The sequence below is a fragment of the Limulus polyphemus genome, unplaced genomic scaffold, assembly GCF_000517525.1.
Source record: "Limulus polyphemus unplaced genomic scaffold, Limulus_polyphemus-2.1.2 Scaffold199, whole genome shotgun sequence".
Taxonomy (NCBI): Eukaryota; Metazoa; Arthropoda; class Merostomata; order Xiphosura; family Limulidae; genus Limulus; species Limulus polyphemus.
This window is the reverse complement of record NW_013665809.1, coordinates 752,723-762,332: the sequence shown is the minus strand read 5'-3', so window position 1 is coordinate 762,332 and position 9,610 is coordinate 752,723. Positions and strand designations below refer to the sequence as shown.

Genomic DNA, 9,610 nt, shown 5'->3' with positions numbered 1-9,610 from the left:
AATTGAATTATTATTCAATCATCAGGTACGTCAATTATTTACCTCCCCGAGGGGTAAATTTACCCCTGGTTGAGAATCACTGCTGTAATGTATCTTCAAAATATGGGACGGCTAGCACAGATAGCCCTCGAGTGGCTTTGCGCGAAATTTCACAAACAAACTTTCAACTAAGTTCGCGCATTTTGAATAGATGTGGCTCTTTGTATATTTAATTAATTCGAACCGTCTTTCCTGACATTCTCTCGGAACTATAAACATAATTGGTTTAATGCATCGGTCTTAACCGTTGGGGCACGAACGTTTGAAAGATGCTGTAATAAATTACAAAAAATAATAATTCCGAAAAATCTATTACAAATTATAACCCTGTTATTATTATTATTTTATTTTGTTACCTGCTCTTTTAAAGTATAGTACCAATCAGGCCAAATTTGAATTCGGGTGGGAGCGCAAATACTAAAAGAAAAAAAAAATTTACGGTGGGGGAGTGAATAAATAAAACAAGGTTGAGAAACCATGATTTTAGTGCAAACAGTGTGTATTATCAGTTATTTAGTGGTATACGACTATATTACTGACAATATTAGCTGGTCTGAAACTTAATCACTATGTTAACTTCATAATTCATATATTGCACACGACTGGGAACTCTGTACAGTTATATAACACCGTACTGGGTGTTTTATGCATTTACTAAATACTAGAATGTTTGTGTCAAATTGCCGGAAGCTAGTTTACGGTTTTACTTTGATGTATTTACACAAGGGTCCTTTTGTTGATACGACGCTGTTTTCTGTCAAGATTTTTAACACACACACACACACTTCGCATGTACTGCCAAAATCCACAGAAATTTATAGCATTCCTTTGAGTAGGGGTAGAGAACTGAAAGGGAAGGGTAAAGTTGAGTGACAAGGCCTCCTTTAAACTGGGGTTTATCGAGTCATCCCCCTCCCTATTCGTACTGGTGGCGCCACTTTGTTTTAATAGGAAGAGATTAAAGCGGGACTCGCACGCATAGTGTGACATAACACATTCTGATCAGAAAAGTGACGGAAGATGTGGTCGGAGGGAAGATGCTTTGTCTGGAGAGAATGTATAACGTTTTTCGTAAATCAGTTGGACGAATTATTTTTATGGCAGCTTTGTGGTGTTTTAATATAGGTGCTCATAAAATATAACTTTACTTGCTTTAATTTCATTGGTTGTGATTTTAGAAATTAGTAAGTTAAGGAGTACGTTTGCTTTCTAACTCCAATGGTGTAGGAAGGAGTTGCAAAGTGGGGGTGCTTGGCTTGACATGCAGATTTTACAATGAGATATTGAAAGTATAAGGATCTGCTAAAAGCAGCTCCCGTGCTGCCAAAGGCAGCTCAATGTAGAGGGGTCTGGGGGCATGCCCCCCGGAAAATTAATGTAATAATATAACTTACAATTGCTATATAAGTCAAATATGTAAAAGTTGGGGGTACTACAGCACCTCCGGTACCGACGCCTCTGAACTCTATTCGTTAGTGTTACGGACTAGAAATAATATCTATTCATAAAGTTGATCGTAAAACATGATTACAAGTGTAAATTTGAAATTGTAATAAAATTAAACAAATTCATGAATTAATTAGATGTAATACACGCAATATTATTAAGTTTGTAAGAGTTTCCTATTTGTGATTTTTATTGTTTTATACGGTGTAAATAAACTGCGTATACGTTAAAATCTGACTGCATTTTCTTGACATTTTAGGACATATTTTGATCCGTTATTTTAACAAACAAAAGCTCTATGAAAAGTAGTTTAATGCTTTGTTCATTTGTAAAATTTATAATTAAAAACCTGAAAACGTTATCACGTGTAAGCAGTCGGCGAGTGATTGGTGGTGTCTGGTTAACTTTTTTCGTCGTAACCTTTACTCGTTTCATGTTGCATGTTCAGGTCGTAGTTGGCGCATTGTTGCCACATTTTGATATCAAGGTAAATGTAACAGGGCATTTTTATGGTTTTTTTTTACCCCAAATAAGTAGTTTCATGCATTAATGAATAGAAATACAAATATTGTTACTCGGAAGCTGTATGCACTGCTATACAGTTTTTATGTTAAGATTTATTTCATCTGGAACTATGTCATCAACTTATCTAACGTGAGACTTCACGGTTTCTCCCATTTCAATCTTAATTCATTTCTTTACGCTATTAAACCCATCATGGAAATCACTGAAGATTAACGTGGCTCATGTAATACAAAGGGGGATTATTTTTGACGCATCTAATTTTTAATCTGTGCCAAGCTAAGACTTAAACTTCAGTTACACGGCCTCAAGAAAGACAAAAAAATGTTACTTACATCATGCCAGTGTAGTGATTTGTATCAGAAGTTGTTTAGTGTTCAGAAGTATTTCCATGTCGTACATCATGTCAGTGTTGTGATCTGTATCAGAAGTTGTTTAGTATTCAGAAGTATTTCCATGTCGTACATCATGCCAGTGTAGTGATCTGTATCAGAAGTTGTTTAGTATTCAGAAGTATTTCCATGTCGTACATCATGCCAGTGTAGTGATCTCTATCAGAAGTTGTTTAATGTTAAGAAGTATTTCCACGTCTGTATTTTTTTTAGTAATAGTTGTGTACACAGCACCATGAAACGTATTTAATAATTTATGTGAAAGATGTTTCTAGTGTTCGATCTAATAAAACTTGTTAGGGCGTGAGAGAATTCCAGACCCCATCCAGAGATAATGAGCAGGTTCACATTTGGAGGTTGTGCCTCGAGCCCCATCATTGCAGTATTGCACGAGGGCCTTAAAGGGGTCTAAATCCGGTCCTGATAATAGTGTGTCCGTGTTCATAAGGGGTAGTCATGTTGGTAGTTTTTAATAGAACGTCTGTAATGATAATCATATTTATCTGAACACCACAACATACTGAAACAGAAGTCAGAGTTTTGTAATTATCCAGTTTATTTTAAAGGGTTTAGTTATATGAATACGTATGTTGGCAGCTAGTTGGCCAGTGGAAGATATATATATAGTACCTTTATGTTTATAGCTCCTAAAATTTCGTTGTACTCTCAATTTATAAGGTGTTGTTAGTGTTATTATTGTCCATATACCTGATTTTCAAAAGAACATTTAACAAAGTTATAAAACACCAGCTATAAGAGCCAGATGTGGTGTTTGTGTGTTTATGACAAAGCCATATCGAGCTATCTGCTGTGTCCACCGAGGGGAATCGAGCCCCTGATTTTAGCGTTGTAAGTGCGTAAACTTACCGCTGTCCCAACGGGGGACACATGGGACAGACAGATGGGATAGTGTAAGGAAAATCATCCTGGGTGAACTAGTACCAGATTAGATGATTATTTTTTGTCACTGTAATTTGTTCAGATAGTAAAATTAAACATCTTAATGAACTTACCCTTAGAACTATTGAAAATCCATACATAATTCGCACAACTGTGTGTGACTTTCAAAACCTCAATACTAACAATACTATTGCAGAACATTATGTAAAAGAATATGGCCTACCACAAGCGGATAAAATTTTATCGGATGTCAAGATCTTATCTAAATGTCATCATTTTCTAGACAGAAAAATTAAAAAATTAATTTTAATCAAGAAAAAATAAACCTAAATTGGCCTTTAGTGTAGAGATGTTAATTGCATTTTAAAGATTTTAATATGTTGAACTTTGACGAAGTCACTATACACATTTATAAGGGTTGAAATATTATTTTATGTATGTATGTATTGATATAATAAGATGGGAAAAATACTTACCAATACAAATATGAAGAAAGGTTTTAGATACGTAACGTATTCTATTCTGAATCCAATTATGTTTATAGTTTATCTATTGGTTAACACGGTGTTTATTTAACATTGTTGGTTTGATTTGTCTTAACAATATAAATTCAAGAAGTTTTGATTTTATTTTCATATAATATGAACTTTCTAAACACGTGTATCAATGCTCGGTTTACGAATGATAGTGTAATGGCGAAATATTGAGCTAGTAAAGTTACATTCTGGAGACATGGGTCGTGATTTTATTTACGTTTATACATACATAACTACTTAATGAAGTTCTTGTTAAAACCACATCTATGTATATGTCTCGGAATAGTGAATGTAACTACAAAATATACCCCCTCCCCGCATAAAATGTAATCGGGTCCCCTACATTTATTCCCTTTGTTGGCAATTCTTAAGTTTGTCAGGCCCCCCTTTTGGAGGGGGCACATTTACGCTATTGGTCTCGAACAAAATGCTGTTTGGATTTCTCAGCAGACAAAAGACATTTACTGTGCTTTACAAGCCGTCCGACGTGGCCAGGTGGTTAGGGTGCTCGACTCGCAATCTGCGAGTCGAGGGTTCGAATCCCCGTCCCATCAAACATGCTCGCCCTTTCTGCCGTGGGGGCGTTATAATGTGAAGTCCAATCCCACTATTCGTTGGTAAAAGAATTGGCGGTGGGTGGTGATGACTAGCTGCCTTCCCTCCAGTCTTACACTGCTTAATTAGGGACGGCTAGCGCAGATAGCCCTAGTGTAGCTTTTTGCGAAATACATAACAAATCTGAAACGCTCTGAAACTGGAATTATGTATATTTTTAACTTTGCATTAAATGTTTCAGCTATTATATTAGAAGTTTAATTCCAGTTTACACTTATGGTGAAACTGGTCAATCAACGCTAACTCGCATTTTGCCAAGCTTTGTTTACAGTTAATTATATATATTAAAGACATCCAGTTTTTGTGAATCATTGACCTTTTATTAATTCTCTTGCATTTCTACAAGGCCAGGGGAATAGGGGGCGCTCGACTCGCAATCTGTGCCTCACGGTTTCGAATCCTCGTCCCACCAAACATGTTCGCCCTTTCAGCCGTGGGGGCGTTATAATGTGACGGTCAGTCCCCCTATTCGTTGGTAAAAGAATAGCCCAAGAATTGGCGGTGGATGGTAACGACTAGCTGCTTTCCCTCTAGTCTTTCATTGCTAAATTAGGGACGGCTAGCGCAGATAGCCTTCGTGTTGCTTTGTGGCAAATTCAAAACAAACTATTTCTACAATTTTTGTAGCTTTACCAGAATGTAACTTCTTTTGAGTTAGAAATAATGCTTTCCTTCCTCGAGGTAAAATACAATGTTTCACTGATTTTTTTTTATAAGAAACTTTCCATATTTTTTCAGTTTATCTGGTATTTACCCATCACAAGTACCGTTAAATAATGTAACCAAAGACGATGATACTTTACTTAAAATCAAAAGTTACACATTAAAGCTAACGACAGAAAATAAATATAAATCAATATTCTCAGTCTAGTTTATGGCGTGATCTTGTGGTTAGCAGGTCAGGTTGCATATCAAAGGGTCCAGTGTTCGAAACGTGATGCCGCTGAGCACGCTTTACACCCAATTATTTTGTTCAGAAATCCGTGTAAATACCTTGTGACGGCGAATGCCACAGAATGGCTATTCTTCCCAGTGGTCAATATTTCAAGCCCCCCCCCCCCCAGTGGCACAGCGGTATGTCTGCGGACATACAACGCTAGAATCCGGGTTTCGATACCCGTGGTGGGCAGAGCACAGATAGCCCATTGTGTAGCTTTGTGCTTAATTACAAACAAACAAACAACATTTCAAAATTAGGAACAGTTATACCTGACCATTTTTTTATATACACATATATATGTGCTTCAGGATAAAAATTCCAATTTCTCCAGTTAAGGGTTGCAACGCTTTTTTTTAAATTCCAGTATTTCTGGATTTTATTGGCTTAAATCCAGGGACCCCGGCAGGGATTCTAGATATTTTTACGTCATATTTTGTCTTAAAAATAAACAAAGTAACTGAATTCGTTATCCAAGTTAAATGATTGAAAAGTAATGCGAACAGAATAGGTATGATAAAACTTTAAGCACTTGCACGAATAGCTTTGTTATTAAAACTGTTATCTTATGAATGCTTGAGTCGGATCCTTTTCGTATGTGCACCACCAACATCCAGTAAGTAGGGTAGATCAACACCCAGAGAGTAAACAATTCACCTTGAGTACACATCGTTTATATGAGCTTTTAATGAAGTTTAATCAAGAAATCGCATTAAAAATCTATTTAATGCGAGCAGATAAGCAAATCTTATAGAAAGCGATTTTTATGCAGTTTACATCAAGTAAAGAACAGAAAAGAACATATTCAATGAATTACTTTCTTGAACTATCTAAACTTGAAGGCTTAAACTGTAGTTTAGTGTGTCAACTGTGTCCCACAAGAAACTTTTGAAAATTACACAAATAAAAAAAAATATAGAAATACTAAATCATACTTTACAATATTTTAAAGTCAAAATTAGATACTATTTAGTAAGTATCGTCACTGTGAGAAAAAGGTCATGCGATATCAATGACACCTTTCCGGTCCTGAAAAGGTTCATTATTTAATATAATTCCAAGCTTGCAGTCCCTTACCCTCAGTCTATTATTGTTCAGTGCGAAGGCTAGAAAAAAAAAGAATGAAGTTGAGATATAAATCTAAAACAGATTCTCTTTAGACTTTTCATTTTATTATTTATGGTTTGTTGATTGAAGTTAATCAGCGTTCACGCTAATAGTAGTAGCATATTGGTTTGTAGAACAGCAGCCCGTGACTTCTGGTGCCTTTTACGTTCTCCTGTCAAAGAGTCTGGTTGGATAGTGTTCCAGTCTATGAATTGGTGCATGCTGTCTTTCAACTGCGAGCGGTTTGGCTCACAGATGTTTATGCAAACTGCGTGAGAGAAAGAGATTAATTTCCTATATTTAATATCTACATATATATGCGTGAGCTTGTTGTTACAGATGTTCTTACCTTCGAGTGAGTTGCAAGAGGTTAACGAACGATCATGGGAAGTAACCATAGTAACCGCCTCTGAGGTTGCGCGATCAATGTCACGTGACTGCAAGGAGTGTGTTCTGTAACTAAAAAATGATGAAAAAAAGAACTTACTTTGTTTAATTTAGAAATTCGGCCTATCGCTTGTGTTTCTTATAGTGATAATCGTCTTTGGAAAGGAAATTAAAAAAGTACGAATTGAATACAAAAATGTTCCAAAAATAGTTGCAGAAAAGTGGAAGTTTTCGTTAGTGGCGTGTTTCAGAAGTGAAGGGGGAAGACTCATGAATAAGCATTAAAATCACATATACCAGTATATATGACAGTTAAATAGTACATCAGCTACAAAACAGTAAAAGACAGTTTTCAACTGAAGCGTCTTTGTACGAACTTGTCTTTTATGGATTACATTAAAGAGACACCATTTAATACGGCCTGGAAAATAATAGCTGTACACTTGTGTGTAGTTTTTTTTTATGTTAATTTAGCGTTAATTAGGTGTAATTTCTAAAGACCTTGTTGCTGTGAGACCACGCATCTGTTTCAGCGCGTTTTGCACGTGTCACTCGTCGTGGAAAGACATTCCTCCAACTTCTTCTCAGTTGATCATTTATTATTTTGGTGATCAGTCATTATTTTATTTATCATTCCTGTAACAATGTGCGACAGTAATACCTTCTGATGGCGAGTGGTTTTTTAAGACGGAATCACCGGTTTTCATAACTGTTCATTGTTGGAATTATAAAAACAAAAACTGGCTATTCATTTGGGTTTGTCCTCGTACACGTAATGGGAAAGTTGTCGACACGCTATTAAATAACCCGTGTTTATTCTAGAAAATCATGACATGGTCTTAAAATGTCAAGAACGTCACGTAATGGTCATTATCTCCATAGCTTGGCCATTAGGAATTACCAAGCCACTTTCCATTAATTCATCATGGACTTCATGGATGACTGCCAGTGACCATACAGTTGGAAACAGATTTAGTTTGGTACAGCTTTAAGTCAAAAGGCCTACTTCAGTCCTGCAGTGGCCACACAGCACCACGCAGGTCATTGGTATATTTTGTCGGTATCATTATAACTGGTAGCATTATCATTGGGCATCCTGTATTCTTCATACATAGTTCCACGTCTCGAATAATAATCAACAGGTTGGTGTAGAGAAAGAGCCCAATGCGACGAGTGTGTGTGTATATATATATATATATATACATAAACATGATATTCTCACACTTGTGGTACTTAAAATATTGTTCATACATATATATATATATATGTGTGTGTGTGTGTGTGTTTGTATAACTGGGTTAACTATCACGTCAATATATAAATACTATTTATTTATTTACGTCATCCGGAACCCAGTTATTCACCTCTCACACCAAACTTTGTCCTGATTCAGAACAATCTTCGACGTCATACTTCCAGAGCAGTGATCGGAAGTATGTCTCCCAGACTTCGAGGCTATTAATTTTGGGGGGTCTTTTTCTTTGCAAGATTAATTAGTCGGAATTTAACACTTTGAGGACACTCGTATACCATATGGTTCATTCGCTGTGATCAGTGAATAAATGGTCCTCCTACATTATATTATCATTTCAGCTACGTTGTTGATTTGGTTGAATAACAATTTGACTATAACGGTGGCTTGGCATGGCCAAGTGGTTAGGGCACTTGACTCGCAATCTGAAGGTCGCGGGTTCGAATCCCCGTCACACCAAACATGTTCGCCGTGGGGGCGTTATAATGTGACGGTCAATGTCACTATTCGTTGGTAAAAGAGTAGCCCAAGAGTTGGCTGTGGGTGGTGATGACTAGCTGCCTTCCCTCTAGCCTTTCACTGCTAAATTGGGGACGGCTAGCGCAGATAGCCTTCGTATAGCTTTGCGTGCAATTCAAACCAAACCAAACCGATTGACTATAACGTACTATCTCGTAAATATTATGGAGTTGTTTAAATCTTAGCAAGTATAAAAAAATTACATTAAACGTCGAACAATCGCATTTAAACCTCTAACAGTTCATCACTGGTAGCTTGGTCATAAAGCACAGTCTCGTCTCCCGGTGGGACAGTGGTAGGTTTGCGGACTTACAAAGCCAAAATCCGGAGCTCGATTCCCCGCGGTGGATACAGCAAATAGCCCAATGTTGCTTTGCTCAAGAAAACACACAAATATAATCTAATTATGATCTCATGTTATAAGGGTGTAACACGAATGCTTCAGTAAAAATCCAATTACCATGGTTACAACAATTAATATTACAAACAAACATTATTACTATGGGAACGAGTAATCGTTGTTTGTAAAAGGATAACTTTTGGAGCGCAAATAAAAATGCAAAAAAAAAAAGCTCCAGCCCCTCTTGTGGTCGAAACTGTCATCCTGCTTTCAAAGAAAAGCGGGTTCACTTGTCAAACTTGTATCTTTGTGAATAATGAATTAGATATGGTCGTGCCTCCTAGATTTAACAGAATTTTCGTTTTATTACAATAAAAATAAAACATTGTAACTGGCAATATTTTTTAACTTATAATGGTGCAAATGTCAACATTTGTGAAAAGTGAAACACCGGTTTTTCATTTTCAACTTGTACCACTATTAGTTAGCTGTTTTACATTTGTCAGAAATCAGATAAAGTTCAGAGAAGTACAATGTTTCGACTGACATATTTAAGTCGTTCTCCTTTTTAGATGGCCCGGCATAGCCAGGTGGTTCGAGCGCTCGATTTGCAATCTA

At 36.5% G+C, this 9,610-nt stretch overlaps 1 protein-coding gene across 5 annotated transcripts in view; it reads left to right on the top strand.

Moving 5' to 3' along the window:
• The window catches only part of LOC106478320 (ras-associated and pleckstrin homology domains-containing protein 1-like), a 122,937-nt gene that overhangs the window by 78,858 nt on the left and 34,469 nt on the right, over nt 1-9,610 (top strand). The window lies entirely within an intron of this gene.